The 21,012-nt window shown below is 35.7% G+C and overlaps 1 protein-coding gene across 13 annotated transcripts in view; it reads right to left on the bottom strand.

Moving 5' to 3' along the window:
* The window catches only part of SOX5 (SRY-box transcription factor 5), a 1,033,373-nt gene that overhangs the window by 639,927 nt on the left and 372,434 nt on the right, over nt 1-21,012 (bottom strand). The gene's annotated exons all lie outside the window — the stretch shown is intronic.

The following is a 21,012-nucleotide window of genomic DNA, read 5'->3' as shown; positions in this document are numbered from 1 at the left end:
AAAGCTCAGAAGTGTATTCCAGAGTTGTCCGAAAACTACATGGAGCATGCAAATATTTTCAACATTTGTTAGTTATATTTGGAATCATACTGTACATGGCAATTAAAGTTAGATATTCCTTCGCTTCACCTCATATTTTGTCTTTTTGGCATCCATGTTGTTCAGTCCTCTAACATCTTTCATGTAGTGGGAACAATTTTCCAGCAGTTTTGCACATAGTATTTTCAGTTCAACTATAAGGATTGTGTAATATCTAAGTGGGGAACCCCATAAAAGAGAAAAGCAACCCAAAACAAAAATAAAACTGGGACATACCAAAAAAGTACGATGGATATTTGGGGTGACAGTGTTTCTCTGGAAGCAGTACTCTACTCTCAGAAGCTCTGTTTCCACAAGGGTGGAGAAATTGTCAGTTTCCTGTGCAGTAAGCACAGCGCATGCACGCTGGGAGCAAAGATCTACAGTCTTACACAAATACACACAGACACACCCTCATCCCTTGTATCCTTAGGTTATAAAATGCCACTTACAATCTATAAAATAGACTACATATATATCATCTATGTCATATATATTTTATTTGTAAGTGTGTGTGTATATCTGTAGATCTATATACCTCTATCCATATTCCTCACATTCATTCCCTGTCCATCTCCAGTGGGCTCTACACAAAGACACAAGATTTGTGGAGCCAACACGAGAGGGGCCAACTGCCTTAGACCAGAGTATGGACTGTAAGATACATCAAGAAAATAAGGAATGGGTATTATCATTATCTCCTGACTGTACTAAAAATAAAAATCGTTTTCACTAGAGAGGGCTTCCCTAATGCCACAGATTTTGTATCTAGGGGCCTCTGTTACAAAAGGGACCCGAACAGCCAACTGGGCAATGACTCCTCTATCATGAAGTGGGCTAGTTTCTCTTCTAAAGGCAAGGCCCATCAAGATCCATTAAAAAAAAAAAAATGAAACTCTTGAGACAGCAAAAATTGAGATTAAAATCTAAATGATAAGGCTGGGTACAGTGACTCACACCTGTAATTCCAACACTTTGGGAGGCTGAGGTGAAAAGATTACTTGAGTTCCAGAGTTCAAGACTAGCCCAGGCAACATGATGAAATCCCATCTCTACAAAAACTATAAATTAGCTGGGTGTGATGGTGCATGACTGTAGTCTCTGATACTTGGGAGGCTAAGGTGGGACAATCGCCTGAGCCCAGGAAGTTCAGACTGCAGTGAGCCATGATCATACCACTGCACTCCAGCCCGGGTAACAGGACGAGACCCTGTTTTGGGGAAGGAAAAAAACATAACAAAACAAAACAAAACTCAAAGATAAAAAAGTCGGGGTGGGGGAGTACATTTACAGTAGAAAGCACACACATTTAAGTTTTCAAAGATGAGTAGAGAAACAGTATATGTTAAATAATATTTAAATACATAGTACTTTGTCTTAAACTAAATCATTGGCCACATGTGAATGTCATTACAGCCTGCTGTGGTTTAAGAAGCCCGCTACAATGAGCAAATTGCCTACAATGTGATTGTATGGCTGGTGCAAATAATCATACGGTCTATGACCCATGGACTAAAGAGGGTTTGAGTTTAAATGAAGACAGTCCACTGCTACATCCAAGCTCCTCATTGCAGTGGGAGTCTGCTCCTGTTCCTGGTATTTTCTTACATACATTGCATTAGGGGCGAAGATGTGGTGGCGAAGTGGAAGTCCAAGAGAATCTTGAACTTAGATGTCCTGGATTTCCCATATTTTGAATTCCCCATCCCTCCTAACACTCTAGTCCCTGGATCTGCAGCTTCAGGTTATAGACGAACAGCTAATTTCTGATGATCACTTGTCCACCAATAGACCAAAGCATTGTTTTAGGATGTGGTAATTTGGAGTACTTCATACTATGTTCAGAGCAGTCAAGTTTTGTTTTGTTTTTTTTTTTTTTTTTTTGTCATCAATTTAGTTTAGATTTGGTAACTGAATGGAATAATCACAGGTCACTTCTTTATTCAAATCCAGGTTGTGTTTGAAATACATCTTAAACCAAGGTAAGAACAAAATAACAGCATTGCTTGGGCCTTTCTTATGGGCTAAGGGATTATTAACATTATCTCATTCATTCTTCTCACTCACATAATTAGGGAGGTGCTATTACTACCTGCATTTTTTAGCTGGGGAAACTGAAGAAATGTAGAGGGTAGAAAACTTGCTTAAGATCCCATAGCTGGCTTATACATGTCAGAGCCCGACTTCAAATATAAGCAATCTAATTCCAAAGACCCCTTTTAACCACCATATTTCTATGTCTCATCTAGAAAGTACACTCAGAAAAATCATCATAAATACCCTAGAAAATGCAAATGTGACGTTTAAATTCACTGTGATACTTTATGGGGTATTGTCTAAACAGAAAATCATAGGAGCCTGAGTGCCAGGATAATCTAGAAATAGATCTCAAGGTTTCTATCTCCATAATCGTCTCTCTACATTTTGGACTTAGAGCCATGCTACTATTTTCATATTTAAAGGGTTGTTTTTATATTAAAGTTATGACTGTACTCAACTCTTTCTCCCATAAGTATATTCTGTGGGAGACTCTTCAGATAGTGCTCATATAGATAATGGTATAAAATTTTAGCTTGAGGGCTAAACAATAGGTCCTATTTTCGTTATTCTCTTGGGATAATAAAATTAATAACACTCACCGGGTCACTAGGCTCTTGTCAAACCAGTCATTGAGTCTTTCTCATTCAAAAGATACACTGCGATAATTGACCCAGGACTTTGTTTTAGTGTGTGTTTCAATAGGATCCTTACCAGAACATCAGAATAACACCAATCCTGAATAGCTTTGCCATTTGTTTCAAGGATGAACATAGCACTTTAATTTTCCAAACAGTGTGTCATTGCTACCACGCTCCAGGGCAGGCCAGGACAAAGGCAGTGAAACTGAAAACACTTGAAAATTCACAGTCATCAGTCAACAGCATTAATTGAGTGTCCATGTGGTTTGGAACCACAGTAACAAAGTTTCTTTACAGAAGTCTCAGTTCCAAACACTCAGTGTCATCTTGAGATCCCATCGGCCAACTTTCAGTGTGGAAAGTACAAACACCTTAGAGTAACAAAACAAGAGCTTGACTTTTTTTTTTCCCCATTTAAGCACTGCAAGTATTTATTTTTACAGATTCTATTGTTCTTTGGTGAAAATATCATGAAATGAAGATTCATTAGGAAAAGGGTAACATAGTGAAGAAGTTCCAGGTGCAGAGGCCTAGAAAAGTCATTCAAAGCACTGCAGTGAGCTGTTTAGCAAATGCTATGTCCAAAGCAGCAGCCAATACTCAGCTTCTGCCTGGAGTTCCAAGCAGAACTGGGGAAGCTCTGTGCCAGAAAATACACTTTTTCAAGATAAGTGAGAAATACAGATTTTTATGTGACAGTTACTGATGTTTAAAGTTGGCAATTACTTCAAATATGATTTTTACAAACATTATGTAGGCCAGATTTGGCCCTTTGGTTAAAAACCCTTGTGAAAAGTATTTTAGATTAAAAAAAAATCTTGTTTTCCTCCTAAAAACCTTTTATAGAAAAGAAAGCTAAGTTGTCTGGCACCTGCTAAGTGCCAGGCATTGTTCTATATGCTACTGTATAAAGTAGAATGAATTATTTCTATTGCACAGATGGAGAAACTAAGACAGAGATCAAGCAATAGTCCTATGATCACTCAGCTAGTGTATTCATCTAAGTCTGCCTGTCTTCAAAGCCATGTTTTCCCCCATTATACCCATCTTTGACAAGTTCCAGATAGATAGAAACAGAATTGGAGGACGATTTCAGTATATATAACCGTCTGAAATAGAATTTGATACAAAATCAAGGTAAAATATATGGGATTTACCATCTGCAGAAAAAATGACAGAGAAATGGTTGGTCACATAAAAATGATATCAGGGGGCTTGTTACCTCTAATTAGATATCTGAAATGTTATCAAGGAATCTAAAACATAACTAACTGAAGTTCTTTAAATTGTGAGCTAAATAAACATTTAACATTGTAGAGCACTCTTTAAATAATCGAACAGTATCTAGAAAACCAAAACACAAAAGAACCAAAGGAGAAGAATCAATTTTTGTAACACTTTCCATGGAAAAGGTGCCCTGGTGTGTTACCTTGACATTTCATTGCACACAGATGGTCCTGACTTAAAATAGTTCGACTTACAATTTTTTTGGCTTTACCACGGTACAAAATGATATGCATTCAATAGAAACCATACTTTGAATTCTGATCTTTTCCCAGGCTATCAATATGTAGTAGGATACTCCCTGGAGATGATAGGCAGTGGTAGTGAGCTGTAGCTCCTAGTCAACCACGCAACCATGAGGGTAAACAACTGAGACTCTGCAATGCACTGTGTTGCCAGAGCTTTTTGGATATTGTATTTTGTGTTTTTGCATCCCATCATGTATACAAAATGCCCATCTGTGTCTCCTAATTCTGGTACAGTATTCAGTAAATTAGATGAGATATTCAACACTTTATTTGAAAAGGCTTTGTGTTAGATAATTTTGCCCAGCTGTAGGCTAATGTAAGTGTTCTGAGCACATTTAAGGTAGGTGCGGCTAAGCTATGGTGTACATAGATTAGATGTATTAAATGCATTTTCAATTCCTGACATTTTCCACTTAGGATAGGATGTGTTTATCAAAAGGTCAACCCACCCATTGTAAGTTGAGGAGCATCTGTATTCTGGTCTATTGTGAGTTAATGAATTAACTCTTCTGAGGGAGAGAAAGGCATATTAGGCCTTATAATCTTTTTTTTATTAAAAAAAAAAAAAAGAGAAAAGAAAAGTTATGGGACCTCACTCCATTGCCCAGGTTATGCAGTGGTAGTATCATCGCTCACTGCATCCTCGACCTCCCAGGCTCAAGCAATCCTCCCTCCTCAGCCTCCCAAGTAGCTGGGATTATAGGAATTATAGGATTATAGGAAAAGTTATGCCCAGGTAACTTATAATGTTTTGTACAGATGGGGTCTTATTATGTTGCCCAGGCTGGTCTCAAATTCCTAGGCTCAAGGCTCAAGGGATCCCCTCGCCTTGGCTTCCCAAAGGAATAAGCTATCATGCCTGGTCATTAGTTAAAACCATTTTACAGCTTCTCCCTCCATGTTCAGGAAACCATCTTCAGAAACATAGCAACAAACAGCCCAAGGAGACCTTCCTACTGATGAGATTTCTAGTTATCTTGGTAATTAAATGTCTCAACTAAATATATATATGTCTTGTAAATTCAGTTAACATGAATTAGTCCCCAGAATCCTGTAACTCCTAAAAGAACTACTGCAAATAAGCTTCTAAGTCCTAAGTCTAAGGACTTGTTGTGGCTGTACAGACCTTTCCCAGCATTCGTTTAGCCCAGTCTGGAAGTTTACAATCCCTTGACAGCAATGGGGTATGCAGTGCCCCTTTTATAACTGTCGTTACTATGCCACTTTACTTCATTCTCTCAGTTAACATACCATTGAGTTTCTTCTTCATCCTTTTCCCCTATCCAAGCATCAATTTAAGCTGCATAGAAATTAAAATACTGCTTATGTTATAAATCATAAACATCTATTTCATAAAATATATTCAAAATTATCTGACTGTACATTATACTTCAGTTTCACATCATACATGCATTTTTATGAGAATTTCAACTATTTTCATATAGGAAAAATAGGACAAAGTCTAAGTAGTTAATGTAACCCATATAATTCTACCACCATTCTACTCAACTCACACATGGCTCACACAGGAGATGTTAATTTGTAGTTGAATTCGTCTCAGATCTCCTATGCATCTCATTGTATAAGCATCTCACCATTAGAATGATTCTGGTATTTAAAGAGAAGTATTTTTCATGTTGCTTCTTATTGCGTGGTTCTCAACACAATCTGTCTACATCCCCTGCTTCTCATCTAAAGAGCAAGATATTCCACGGTTGGAGGAAAAACTAGCTGTATTGCATCTTACTGAGGAATGGTATACTGGTCTCAACTATAAGGCTTACTGGGGATTTTCAGGAATTCATCATTTCTGATATTCACCGTAAACACTGACTTTTTGACCTGGCTCCCCATTGGGGTCTGATTCCATGAAATGCAATTTAGATAATGCCTACTTAACTTTGGTTGGATTCTCTTCTCTACTCTCATAGGTTTGATCATCTTGCCCTGTTGCTCAATATTCTGTCAACCAATCCCGCCTCAATTTGCATTCACTAAGGATGACCAGGCTAAAATAAATACATCTAAATGAATGACTGAATAGTAAAACTATAGTTTACCAATAACATACAGAAGTAGCCATAGATTCTCTTCTTTTGCCTGTTTATATTGTTTTAATGTATCTATCTCCACTTACTATCTGATTCTGAGCAAGTTATTTGGACTTCTTGTGTCTCAATTTCCTCCTATGTACATGAGGATCATAATATGCCCTGCTTTGTTGTGACAATTGAATGATTGTCACAGGAAAAACCCAGAAGCATGCCTGGCACATGGTAAGCAATATTTTAAAATTAGCTAGTATTATTGTTATTGTTGTTTTTCTATTTTAAAAATATACTAAATCCTGTGTTAAGTTCTAGGAGGCAAAGATGCAAAAGGTAAGATAGTGATCGTCCCTTTAATAAGGTAATAAGGATAGCTGAAGTTTCAGTGGGAAAGAAAAGCTTTGATTCAAAAATGGCCCTCTATATATGCCTTCTTAGAATATGGTCTAGATTTTTCAAATAGGTATGCTTCCAATCCATTTTTCATCTCCATGTGTATACCATGTGAAACAAGTTTAACTTTTCCTTCATTTCTTTTATGCTACCAGATTTGTTTTCCATGAAGCACTTCTATGTAGAATTAAGTTAGAAGTTCATAGGTTATAAAACACAATAGGTTTCTCAAGTAATCTTCTTTGAATATGGTCCCCCAAATTTTTAGAGATAATAGTTATTAATAAAGGAAAACATATTTTAGAGGATGACAAGAGAAGATGATAGTGAATAAATACTTTCCAAAAGGACAAAAAGACATTATTAGTAGGCCACAGCAAACAAAACTAAAAGGATACAGTATAGAATTTAAAGGGGATAGAATTTAAAGGGGAAAGGTCTTTTCAGATGCTCTAAGTCAAGGGGGCCCATTTATAGCTTTGGGCTTAATTTAATAACTTTAAGCAAGAACACTTAACTACCTACACGAAGGACCAACAGCATAAATCAGATATCAGTCCACATATTTCAAGATCAAAGCTGTAAAGCAAAATGATTTGTAGGAGCACTCAAACAGCTCCAATATATTATAGGTCTTTTCAGAGAATACTTAAGCATATTAGTTATCCAAATTAGGATTTTGTTGTTATTGATGGAACCAAAAAGAAAAATACATGCTATTGGGACTCTTTTTTTCTTCCTTCTCACCTACAGGATACTTTCAGTGAATTAAAAGCTTTCTCCAACGTACTTTAACGATAGATTACTCATATAAATCTAATTCACTGGAAAAGTCCTAAATATATAAATTATTAGGAAAAAATCCAAATTTCCAAATTGCTAATTCTTTCTTTGAGACAGAATCTCGCTCTGTCACCCAAGCTGGAGTGCAGCGGCACAACCTCAGCTCACTGCAACTTCCACCTCACAGGTTCAAGCAATTCTCTTGCCTCAGCCTCCCGAATAGCTGGAATTACAGGTGCTCATCACCACGCCCAGCTAATTTTTGTATTTTTACTAGATATGGGGTTTCATCATGTTCACCAGGCTGATTTTGAACTCCTGGCCTCAGGTGATCCATCTGCCTTAGCCTCCCAAAGTGCTGGGATTACAAGCATGAGCCACCACGGCTGGCCCAAAATTGTTAATTCCTACTGAAATAGTGTCACTTTTACCAGCATTATAATTTGCATCAAGTCATGAGATTTCTCCCACAAAGAAGCTAAGAACCATATTCTAGTACCAAATACAAGACAACCACATACACATTTGTTATTAGTATGCGTTTTCTAGATTATGTATTCCTCTAAGGTCATGTTTAGGCAATCTTTTTAAGTTCCAATAAAACCATATACTACTCCACTATTGGAATTATCTTTCAAAACCTCATTTTCCTGCCATTTTACAAACCTCTGATGTTGCCACAATTTTTAACAATTTATTGAAAACAGCATTCATGCACGAAGACACCATAATCAGCATGCCTGTGTTTTTTACATCCATGAATGACTGCAAAGGTTTTCCTGTCTTTCCCCACAGCTAAGTTTATTATTCATTTGCTATTATGTTGCCAGTGTACCATAAGGAATAGAACTAGGCTGTCCTGGCACATAATTTTTCTGAGGGTTTCCTCAACTAAGTTGATGTTATTCTCATAGACAGTAGATATCCACTAAAAGTCATTTTAAATATATGGTATATTAATTATTTTAGATTGAAAGCAACGTATTTTAAAAGTCCTCAATATATGGAAGGTTAGAAAAAAATGTAATATAAAAAAAATTTCCAAAACTTCTTCCTGAAAGTGCCACATTGTTTCAATTTTTATGTTGTTTTCCTATAGCACATACAAAATTAAGATTCCTGAATCAATATGGTTTGAGCACCAAAGTTGGAGCCAAACTGCGAGGGTTTAGTTCCTGACTCTACTTCTTTCTAACTATATGAACTTAGCAAGTAATTTAACTTCTGTGCTGAGTTTTGTTATCTACAAACTGTAGACATTGATAGTACCTACTCGCCTTCAGTTAATTTGTGAGAACTGATGTATGTAAACACTCAGAAAGGTGTCTGACACAGAGTAACCACTCATTACATATTTTTGTTGTTATTTACTTTACTAACAATATATAATTTCATGCTATCTGTATTTCTTTTGTTCAAAAGCTTTAATTATACCGATCTGCAAATACCTTAGATTTGATTCTGGTTTTTCAGTAGAACTTTTAACAATAAGATGAAAAATTACAGTAGAGATAAATGGACAATTAGATAGCCTTACAGCTAATCAAATAACATCTGGCAGTCATTGACAACCAGAAAGAAATCTTTAGTAAAATAAATGCTCTAACTTTAATTCTACCTTATTTGATAGTATGATCAACAACAAAACTAAGGTTGTAAAAAGATTTTCCCAAGTACATACAAAACAAAAATCTTAGAGAAACAACTATTACACTAGATGATAGAATCACTATTCAAAAACATTTTAACCAAAATGATTACATTTAAATCAATACTGATAAATGTAAAGCTGCCAAATTCAAACAACCTATGGCATAAGCACAGGATAAAAGAGAAATGATTTCAAGCGGTTCAGGTAAGATTTTGACAGAATATGAATTCAATATGAATAAACATCATGTTACTTTCAAAATACTAAATGTGATTTTGAGGTGTGTTAATTAGGACAGACACCCTAAATAACAATGCTAATAACCTCATTATTTCTGGACTAGGAAGAATACATGTAACGTTTTGACTCTGAGTGGTACAGCTAACAAAAGAGTGGGTCCTTCACAGTCTTGGTGAAACATTACCTGGCTGAAGGATCTAAAACAGAAACATTTCAAACAACCTCCTTCAATTATTTGAGGAGTATCCCAGAACAGGATTTGTACTCATTCTTTACAGGTCCAGAAGGCAAAATTAAATAGAATTATAGGAAATCAGATTTTTGGCTCAAAATGAGAAAATATATTCTCATACATAAAGCTACTTAATGGACTATTTTGTGAAGAATAGAGTCTCTAGTTTCTGGAAATCTTAAAAAAAATCTCTATAATGATTTTTTAATTCAGTTAGTCAATCAACAAGTATTTATTATTTTGCTACATTTTGCAGAGTAGTGTGTTAGATCCAGTGAATAAGATAATGAATAAAGAAAGACAACAGCATTGACAGTGCTCACTGCCAGCCTGACACTGCACTAGACACTCTGAAACACATTTTCTCACTTACCATTATAATGGGATATAGATATGGGTCTATCTATACCCTTACACAGATATATTACCATCCTTATAGAAAACTCTTCTGTATGCTTACAGAGGGATCTTTACAAACTAAACATACCCTTGAAATACCTGCTTTAAAAATATGTAATCACTTCCCATTGCTCCTAGAATAGATATCACTTAACATGGCCTATAGGATTCTGAGTTCCACCTCAGATGCACTCCAATCTTCTCCCTCAGCCCCACCATTCTCAGACACTGCTAACCTCCCAAGCTATTTAAAATCTATTATTTCTCATAGTGCTATACACTTCCTCTTCATAGCACTTACCACATTCTAATTTTATGTTTGTCTGTGTCACTATTTATTTAGTATATTTCTCCCCCACTAGCCTGAACATTCCAGAAAGGAGAGACTATGCGTGATTTTGTTTGTTCTAGGAGGCAATAAATCATCTTGACAATGAGGGCAGGTGAGAACAGACCACCTGGGTTTGAATTGTTGTTTTGCTACTTACTACCTGTGTGTCCTTCACAAGTGCTGAACTTTTCTGTTCCATAATTTCCTCAGCCCTAAAAGAAGGTTAGTAATAGAACCTGTTGTAAAGATTAAATGAGCCCACATGCGTAAAACACTTGAAACAGTGCCTCATACATAGACATTCCATAATAAATGTTATCCATGATTAATATTATTTGTTTGCCATTGTACTCCAAAGCTCCACACAGGGTCTGCAACATGGAAGGTACTTAATAACATTTGTTGAATGAATGAATGCTGAAACTGACATGGAGAAATTATAGGAGATGAACTCTGGCTTCATACCTAAGACTATCAGAGTCCAAAGACTACAGGATATGCTTCTTATTATACTATGCTCTCAACTAGATAACATGAGAAAGACAACAACCATAGGTTACTGGGGCATAGAGTAGGGAGCAATTAATTTGACTGGGAGAGTCAGTCAAGATAATCAGAAAGGAGAATTTAACCTTATCTTTAAGAATAAGTAGGATATTACCAGGCAGAAACAAAAATAAAAGGCATTATCAGCAAACAAACAAAACCAACCAAAAAACAACACTGGAAGGACATCAAGGTAGCAAAATATTTAGAGAATTCTGAGTAGTATGAGGTGAGTGAACATAGGTTAAATGGTTAAGTCATAAAGGTAGAACATGAGTAAAGTAGAGAAGAACCTACATGAATGCTGAGAAATTGTTCTGAAGAAAATGGAAAGTCATCAAAGCCTTTACACAAGCCACAATCTTAAGAAGCGTTTGTTTTTGTATTTGCTGTTTAACTTATTCTACAAGGATTTGATAGTTCACTCAACACAAGCACTCATTTGAAGCAATATTGAAATAAATCATTTAAATAAGGTAAGATGAGGGCTTTAAAATAACTCCAGGAATGGCAATGGGAATAGAAAGCAGAAAATAGAAAGCAAAACTAATTGCCCATAAACAAGGGATTGCATGCAATAACTCTGGTACATATAGAAGATACTTTGATATGAAAATCAAGCATAAAGAATATTTAACTATATAAAAAAGTATATGCCCTTAAACAAAAAAGTAGGCTCTAAAACTATTACAGCATGAGTTTCTATTAAAAATATGTTATTAATAAACATTATATCTTATACAAATTCATCTTTTTTAAAACAAAGACTATATGCCAAAATCTTGCTGGTTATTTTCTTTGGTTGGCAGAATTAGCATATTTTAAAAATTATTTTCTTCTTTTTGCTCTTTTTCCCCTAGGATTTCTCCAATGAACATAAAATGCTTTTGTAAAAAAGAAAACATGATAAAACATATTAAAAAAAAGTAAATGTAGGTGAAAATGTCAATGAAATTCTGGTTTGTAGAACCATCAAAACTTGGAAAAGTTTAATAAGACCACCAGGAAGAAGAAGAAGGGCAAGTTTCCAAACTGATTTCACAGGGCAAGGAGGGCAGGCCACTGAGATAGGTAAACCATGGAAGCACAATCAGGCCCATCTCATGGATATTCTACCTGGGGCTTTTACTTTGCGTGGCTCAGAAGCATCTGAGTATTAGGCCAACAGAAAGATAACTCCAGAAGAAAGATGTAATAGTGTCATATTTGTGTAATTGATTGATCTAAGACTTGGTTGATGACAAATCACCTGGGACAACAGCAAGAAGAGTTGCGTTCCAACCCACCGAAGTCCCGCTGCTTTCTGAGCTGCAAGTATCATATCTCTTGCTTTTGATTTTAAACTCAATTGTTAAATATCTGCAAAAATATTAAGATGCTGAAAGCAAGTTAACTTATAGAAAAGTACAAAGTATTACATCAAAGAAAAGCATCAATTTGAAAAGGCACAGACAGAAATACATTTGCTTCATAACTGCACTTTGAGTGTTTTTACAAAATTGGGCATTGTGACTTTTCATTACTATTTATCTACATATTAGTTTAAATTTACGTCTCTATCCCAGACCTCTCACCCTTTCTCTAGTTTCTTTTTTCTCACTATCTACAGGACAATTATTTGGACACTCTTTCTCTGAATCTATTATCACCCCTTCCTAACATGTTCTTTGCCAACTATTCTCTGCATTACCACTTAACTTTGAGGTTGTCTGCTGTTTGTTAATGGAGTCTAGCATTGTCTTTCTGACATGAGAAAAAAAATCAACTGTGTCTCAGTCATTCGTCCAAAATTCAATCTCATAGAATATGGGAAGCTACTCCTTGTGCAGTCTTCCATGGCTTAAGGACAAGCTAAGTTTGACTTTAAAATGGCCTATTAATATCACTACTTAGCAACGGAGTTTTAATGTAAAATCTTTTAGAAAAATCTTTACTACAGCAAAAGGAATATGTAACTTCTGCTGTTCTTATAGATTTTAATGGATTTTTAATCTACCAATAGTAGGCTGTAAATTCAAGCTCAAAGGAAACACAAGTGCAACTCAATGGGAAGTTTTATTGGATTGCTTACAGAGAATTATAGTTATGATCAAAAGCTGGGAGTGAACAAAGCCTGAATGCTTCTCTTTTCAAGTAATTTGAATGCTTCATTTCTTCCTGTGCACTTCCTAAGCTAAAATTTAAATGAACAAGGCAAAGAGCCAGAGTTAGGTAGCATGAGAACAAAGGAGGAAAAGCAAAGTTTTGGAAAATCCACAAGTGACAAAGAGCCCCCTGCATAATCAATTTCTGAAATATTTATACCCCAGTATTGTTGTTTATCCAATCTATTTTTAATCTTTATAATAGCAAATGATATATCTATTATGTATAGACTGTACAGAGGAACAAAATTTGTCAAGCAACAAGTATTTATTCAATACTTAAATGTGAAAAAAGAAGGCATTATTTCCTAAAACAATGAGTGAAGATTTTAAAATGAAGTACATCTGAACTGAGTCTTAAAGGGTAACAGTAATGTAGAAATATGGAAAATAGTAAGTCAACGTAAAAATAACCTGGAAATCAAGTAGAAATCAAAAAAACAGTAGAAAAATGCAAAGTATGGATAAAGAGTAACATAGTTGACTACAGCATCAAGGAAAAGGCCAAAGCACAGAGTCTTAAACATCAGACTAATAAGTTTAGATGTCATTCAGTAGGTCATTCAGGGAACCATTTCTGAGCAGGGAAGTAACAAGACCAGAGCTGTGATTTAGGAAGATTAATCCATTTGTACTAATGAATTACAGTAAGAACAGGCTGGGGGCAGGAAAATCAGGTGAAATGTAACCAAAATGCTCCAGATGAGATGATGATCTATATATTGTATCCTCTAATGAAGCAGTTGTGTAGTTATGGAAAGTGATTTCTAAAAATGATTTGTTGCAAAATAATATCCCATTACCTTCAGTGATCATGTCCAAGATATATTCCACCAGAAAACACTACCTACAAGGACTGAAATCCTAAACTGAATGCCCTATCTCAGTTACCATATCCCATCTCATTTTTGCTACAGTAACTTTTTCCCATGTGTGTCTGTCTGTCACTAGCAATTATTAGAAACTTCCTCAGTAGTCAGGGCTTTGTGATGGCTGTTAGAACTTGAATTTCTATTCAAGTACAGGTACTCAGCATCCAGAGTCTCTCCCTATCTCCTCACTGGTGAAATACTGGCCGTTCTCCAATACCTGAAAGGGCTAAGAGCCAGGGATCCATCCGTATTAAATAAATCCTCATTCATCCTTTAATTTCTTAAGCTGGAAACTCTGGAATTCTTCACTTTTAAATAAGAGAGCTCTTTCTCATATTCCAGTAAGAAGTGATATTCAGGACACAAGGTTTTCCTGGGGTACTGTTGATAGGTGATTTCAAATATCAACTCTAATACTGCATCAACCATGAATAGTACTAAATGAGTAGATAGTTTCCAAGCAGGCATCCCAAGTAAGTATGAGTATTCTTAAGTCTCATCTGGGTGGTCTCATCCTAACATCCAATTATTCCTCTGTGGAAGTTTGATACTGCCTTCAAAATGAGATCTTTGTATCTGGGGGAGGCAATATAGCAAAGCTCACAATTCCATAAATAGCTGTTGTTTTTTAAGTTTGTAGATTCTAGTTCTTACCCTCAGATCCCTCATTTCATTTTCTCAGTAAAGTCATATTGTGTCTTCTTTCTCATTGGCTCTATGCACTATTTTTGTCCTATGAAAATTTGATATAAATCATTTTATGTATGTATGCTTTATAAAATCATGAAATCAAGACATTGTCCAAATATGAGGACATATTGAGACAAGTTCCAATATTTAGACACATTCAACATTTTAAGCTTACCAATGGCAGATACCCTGCAGCTCTTACAATAGGGGAAGAAGAGCTTCTATGTGGCAGAATGAAAATATATGTTAATTCAAAGGAGGAAATTCCAGGAATGATATCATTACCTTGCAAGTATCTGTTTCATGTAGACAATGAGAAAAATAAAAAAAAGTTTCATGTATTATTCACTGTCCCAGTCACAAATTTGTGCTTATTTTAGGCAAAGGTGAAAAATTTTATAGAATATAGTAACCAAAATAGCATAGAAAACACAAAGTTAAGCCTGAGTTTCACAATATCAAGAATTATAAAAATACATGAATATTACCCAAAAGTTCTTACGCTGGAAATGGATCCGCTAGAGAAAGAAGACCCTGTGTCATTTCCAAACTCCAGAATGTCACTTTTGGACGCATACATATATATGTTTATAGATGGAGGGATTATCTAAACTCTGTTCATAAAATCTTATCAAGGTAAAGGAGATATCAGATGCAATAGATGCATTCCTACAATTTAAGACACAAAATATTTCTTAAAAACCTATACGGAGGTCTCCTCTCTTGGAAAGCCCTGTCCGATTGCTCTTTTCCTATATGATGGAACTGTGGCAAGATGTGGAAAAGGTGGCTTAGGAACTCAAGGGATTTTACTAACTACTGGGGCTCTATGAAGCCTCATGACATTCAGTGTCAGTGACTTCATGTGACACTATAGACATTCTCTGGTCTCTGTGATTCGGATCATATTTGGAGCCATTGTTGGTAGCAAAAGACTCTTAGATAAGCTTGGTATTTCATCCAAGATGCCATTAATTTGAGGACAACCCAATATTTCATGTGTCACCAGGAAAAAATACTATGGCAATTAAAATATGATAAACCATCAATTTAAGATGCATCCCAATCTTATGGGATAAAATGTGCTAAACATGTCTTAAATCAATGGATTATGGTATAACCTCTTTATATGAATTACAGCAACTCCAAGGGGAGAAAGTTTATAATTGGGAGAAAACAGAATCAAATAAGATAGAAAATAACCTTCTTTTAATTAAGATAAAATAAAGAAAAAAGAGAATGAGGATTATGTTCTCAAAAATTACATGAATTTCTTCTTTTTTTAAGAGGTGGGGTCTTGCTATATCACCATGGCTGCAGCAATCCTGGACTCAAGGGAGTGGCTGGGACTAAAGGCGTGCGCCACCGCACCTGGCTTTAAATTCTCCCTTTTCCTGCTTTGTGTGAGTGAGATAAGCAGTATACATGAGAAGATCTTAGAGTAAGAAAGTCAAAGAAGATGGCAGTGATTTGAGCTGCTTCATTGTTTGGCCCCAAAGCCAGGCAGACCTCATAGTTCTAGCAGCCAGGATCCTGGTGTTAATCAGTGTCAATAACTTAATTTTAGTGTTTTGCTCTTTTCCTGAGTCAGCACTTAGTTTCCATGATTTTTACCTGAATTCTTTGGTTATCGGGTCTTTAATCTGCATTGAGGATTTAGTGTGTTGGGAGAGTCTGCTGCTTGTGCCAAGGCTTCCTGCTGCTCCAGGCCAGTTTAGCAGTGTGACCACTGCTCACCAGCAGCTGACGGAGCTTCCAGTCCCTGTGCTCCAGCCTTGTTCCCCGGACACCTGCTAAGGCCAACAGCTAGATATTCAGCACCTGTCTGACCAGATACGTTCCTACAGAGGTCATCTGCTGCTTTGTATGCACGAGCTTCCACATATTGCTATAATCTGCTCCAATGTCCTACTCCTTGTTGGTGATTTTCTCCAATTCTCAATGACCAGCCTTCCATTGTCCCAGTGACAACTGGGCCCTGATTCTGTCAGGTACAACAGGTATTTTCAGATAACTAGAGATGGCAGGGAAGGATTAAAGTATTTTGTTTGTTTAGCCTATGTGTCCTAGATAGGGTAAGATTATGAACTAGAGAAAAGCAAAACTATCCAGTATTGGGACGAGAACATTTCAGAGGCAGTGATACTGCTCTGGGGAAGATCAAAGCTCTATCATACAGAATCGAGATCAGGTTTAATCTCAAACCAAGATTCCAGGAAAGCTATGAAGGGGAATTTCTAATTAAGGATTATATGTAAAACCAATATGATGAAAGACAAATTATTAGTGATAAAAGTACTATATTCTAGCTTAAAGTTTACTTTACAAGGTATAGTATTTGCTACCATTTAGTTAAAACTTTGTAAGCAGGTAAGTCAAATATATTAAGAATCATTCCTATTCACAATGCAGAAAACGGAGACAGGGAAGCTAAGCAACTTATTAGTTTGGAAATGATAGAGTTTGTATGAGCCAGAATTGAACAACAGTTCTTCCGACTCATGGGCTTTTCCTACTGCCACTAGCAGGGTAGGTTTTCAGATTAATGGACAAAATTTATGCTTAGAACTAAATTATTTTGAATTTCATTTTATCATTTTTCTTGTTGAATAAATAAAATAACAATAAAATGTTCTAAAAAATCTCTTTTAACCCTGTAGGAATATAATAGGATAACTACTTGGTGCAGTGTGTTTTTCTGAACCAGATGGAGTATCTTCGAAAGTAATTCATCAAATGCAGTTCTTGTAATATGGTTGGCATACAATTAATGTTGGTTTTACACAATTTTATCTTTCTGTAGATTACAATAAATGATCATGAATGAAATATCGAATTCGAAACCTAGCCATCAAATTATGACATACCAAAATACTGCTTTTCAAAATCAAAGATACATCCTGCTGCCTTACAAATCCAAATTTAAAGTGCTTATCAATGGGAGAAAAGACAATTAACATGGAAACAAACCACGACATTCTTGGGCTCAGATAGAAATTTACCAGTTTTTCATTCTAAATGAACTCACACTGTATAGATTCCTATGATCCCCCTGCATGCTCAGCAACTGTCATTCATCTTCCCTGTCCTCCAGCCTCTTCCCCCAGGTAAAGGAGAGCAGGTATGTTTGAACCAGAGCCTACAGAGTAGCCGATATCTGCCACCATATCTGTTGCTCCTCTTGCCATTATTTCTTTTTATTTGTCTTCTATATGTGTCTCTTAAAGAAAAAAATTAAACTAAAACAGAGAGTAAATGTATGGAACATGAATTATTAATGCAGGCTAAAATAATATGCATCTAATAATATGCATCTTCAGTTCTGTTCCAGTATAGTCTAAGGAAGTTTAAAAGCACATAACAGCTTAAAACCAGAGAGACGCACACACACAAAAAACTGTAGCGCCATATATCCCAGCAATGACAACAATAAAAACCCCAAACAAACAAATAAACAAAAACAGAACCTGCAGGAAGACATTAAGAGGCTGAATGTAATTACTCGATTTGGAAACTGACCAGGACACTGCAGTTAAAATCCTCTTGCTAGAAAGGTTCTGAGGAATCCTTAATGACTACAAATGGCTAGAACCTCATGTCCACACCTCATCTGAAAGATGATGACAACCAGCAGTAAGTCCTCCCTGCCACTACCCAGGGACTGAAGTCAATCCTGACTCAGAGACTAAAGGGCCACCTACAGAAATTGACGGAAACATTTGCTATCCTTGGCTGCCTTTGCAAACTGGTTTACATGAAGCAAATTACTGAAATATCTCAAGTATCACTACCACATTTTAATAGAAAATGTAGTGATCTCATTCCTCATCTCTATAAAGGAATATAAATTAATGCTATGCACTCTCTTTGAGCACAAACTGTTCAATCCTTGTGTTTGGCTAATATTGAGTAATGAATTTGTACATATCAGTGAGGCATTAGATGGTTATTGTTTAATCTATGTATGCCCACTATCACACTAACTTATTTTAGCTTTTTATATTTTTCAAGAAACTGACTCAAGTGCAATAATTAAAATACATTACAGTAGTGCAAGTGAAATTTGGAACACTGCCAACGTTTTCAAGAACTTATAATTTTCTTTTTCAGAGAAAAAAGTAGTTTTGACATCTTTGTGCAAAACAGTCACTAACAGTCACTTACAATTTCAGGAAAATCACTGTTTTAATCATGACCTTTCAGCTGTCCTTGATTGAAAAAAAATTGGCCACCTACAGAAATAATTCTGTTGGGCCCTCATCCCTCTACTGATTGATGGCCTCATGTGGCTCTACACGTTCACAATTATAAATAAAACTATATAAAAGTGGAAGAGCTTAGCTTCCATCTAACCAGATAAGGATAAAACAGTTCTAATTGATAATAAAAGGAACTTTAAGTGACATCTTTCCCATGTACCTGTAACAAAGTCAAATGGTAGATTTTTCTCTGATTAAATGTGTATTCCTGTGGTCACCATTCACTACAACCATTAATTTGGCATCCATTGTGTAAAGGGCACTGTATCATACTCTGTGGGGGGTGATGGAAGGTTGATAAAACAGCTTCTGTATTTACAGAACCTATTATCTGAAGAAATACTCAACCAGCTAACATATAATAAATATGGAACCCATACACACAACATGCAGGTGTCTGTATCTATCTATCTATCTAGATAGGTAGATAGGTAGGTAGGTAGGTAGGTAGGTAGGTAGGTAGATATATAGATAGATAGATATGTGTGTGTGTAAAAACTGTATTTGGTTCAATAGATTGATAAAAATGTATGCTTATACTTGGGAACAACATATCTATATATTTAAGCTTTTATAAATATATGTATATTTTGTCACATCAGGAAACTTTTTACTAAAACATTAGAAGTCATAAAATGTTAGTCCATGAGCTTTTCAATGGAAATGAAACAAAGACTCATCCTACTGTTAAAGGTTTCCCACCTACTGTATAAGCAACAAAAATAGAGCTGGCATTCAGGACTCCATTAGACATCTATTGAAGCTCTGTGGGGCTGGAAAGCTTTTAGGAGTTCAGCATAAATCATTTACTACGTCAAAAAAGACTTAAAAAAAATTCTCCCTGTGTATTCAATTTATATGAATGATCTCCAATTTACAACCTTATGCTCAACCCAGAAATTGGATTAATCAATACAATTATCTTTTGGAAATCCCTTTTTTCAATTACTGTAGTTCATAAACTAGAAAAGAAGACTGAGATTCCTTAGATAGTAAGCTTGATGGCAAGATTCAGCTATATTGTGGGGCTGGCATTAGAAATGGTCATGGTAAAGGTTCCAATATTGTGTTTGAGGGATTACAATAATTAAGCGATTCTTTTCCCTAAAACATAAAGCAATTATCTACTAGTTGCAATCTAAAATAAATTGTTTTGGAAAAAAAAAAAAAAAACACGAGAAAAATATTTCTAGGATCAGATCATGAATACTAATGAAAAACATTATCACATGAAATTCTATACTGAGTCATCTATTTTAAACGAGTAAACTCATATTTCTGGAAATCACCAAATTTTTCATAATCATCAATTTTTTAAAATTCAGTCTATTTTCTGTTGTGGAGAAATTCTTAGTAATGTTCTAGAGACACAGTTTCAACATACAAAAGAGTCACAATTTCAACATACAAACTACAAGAGAACTGAGGCAATTATTAAGCTAATTTAGGCCCAAAGAATACTTTCACATGCAGTAGTCAAATAATTAGGCAAAAGTTTTTTTGTATTGATCATCTTTATCATACATATTTCCGTTGTACATATAACAACCTTTGGCAAATTTAACATTAAGAATGGAAAGAGAAGAACTCAATATATCTGCCTAACTAGAATTTTATAAGTTATAAATAAAAGAGGAAGTATTGGACCTATGTGGTCCAAACTGCATGTCCCTCCTGTCTACATATGCTGATTCCCCCCGCTCTTATGGAGCTAAGTCAAATTTGAGAAGAATATACAGAATTTTATGAATCTGAAAAGTCTATAAATCCTAAAATTCAACCAACATTTTGAATCAATTAAAAAAATACATTGATGTTAAGGATTAATTAAGAATAACTTAATACTCTTAAGAAACATCCTAATTGCTTATATAGTCTCCATACATAAACTCTGTGCGTGTGTGCATGTGTGCGTGTCTGTGTGTTGTGTGTGTGTTTTGAAACAGGGTCTCATTCTGTTGCCCAGGCTGGAGTGCAGTGGAGTTATCTTGGCTCACTGCAACCTCTGCCTCCCAGGTTCAAGCGATTCTCCTGCCTCAGACGCTGGAGTAGCTGGAATCACATACCTGCGCCACCACGCCTAGCTAATTTTTGTATTTTTAGTAGAGATGGGGTTTTGCCATGTCGGACAGGCTG

Source organism: Pan troglodytes, chromosome 10, assembly GCF_028858775.2.
Source record: "Pan troglodytes isolate AG18354 chromosome 10, NHGRI_mPanTro3-v2.0_pri, whole genome shotgun sequence".
In the NCBI taxonomy this organism is placed as follows: Eukaryota; Metazoa; Chordata; class Mammalia; order Primates; family Hominidae; genus Pan; species Pan troglodytes.
This window is presented reverse-complemented; position numbering and strand designations above follow the sequence as displayed.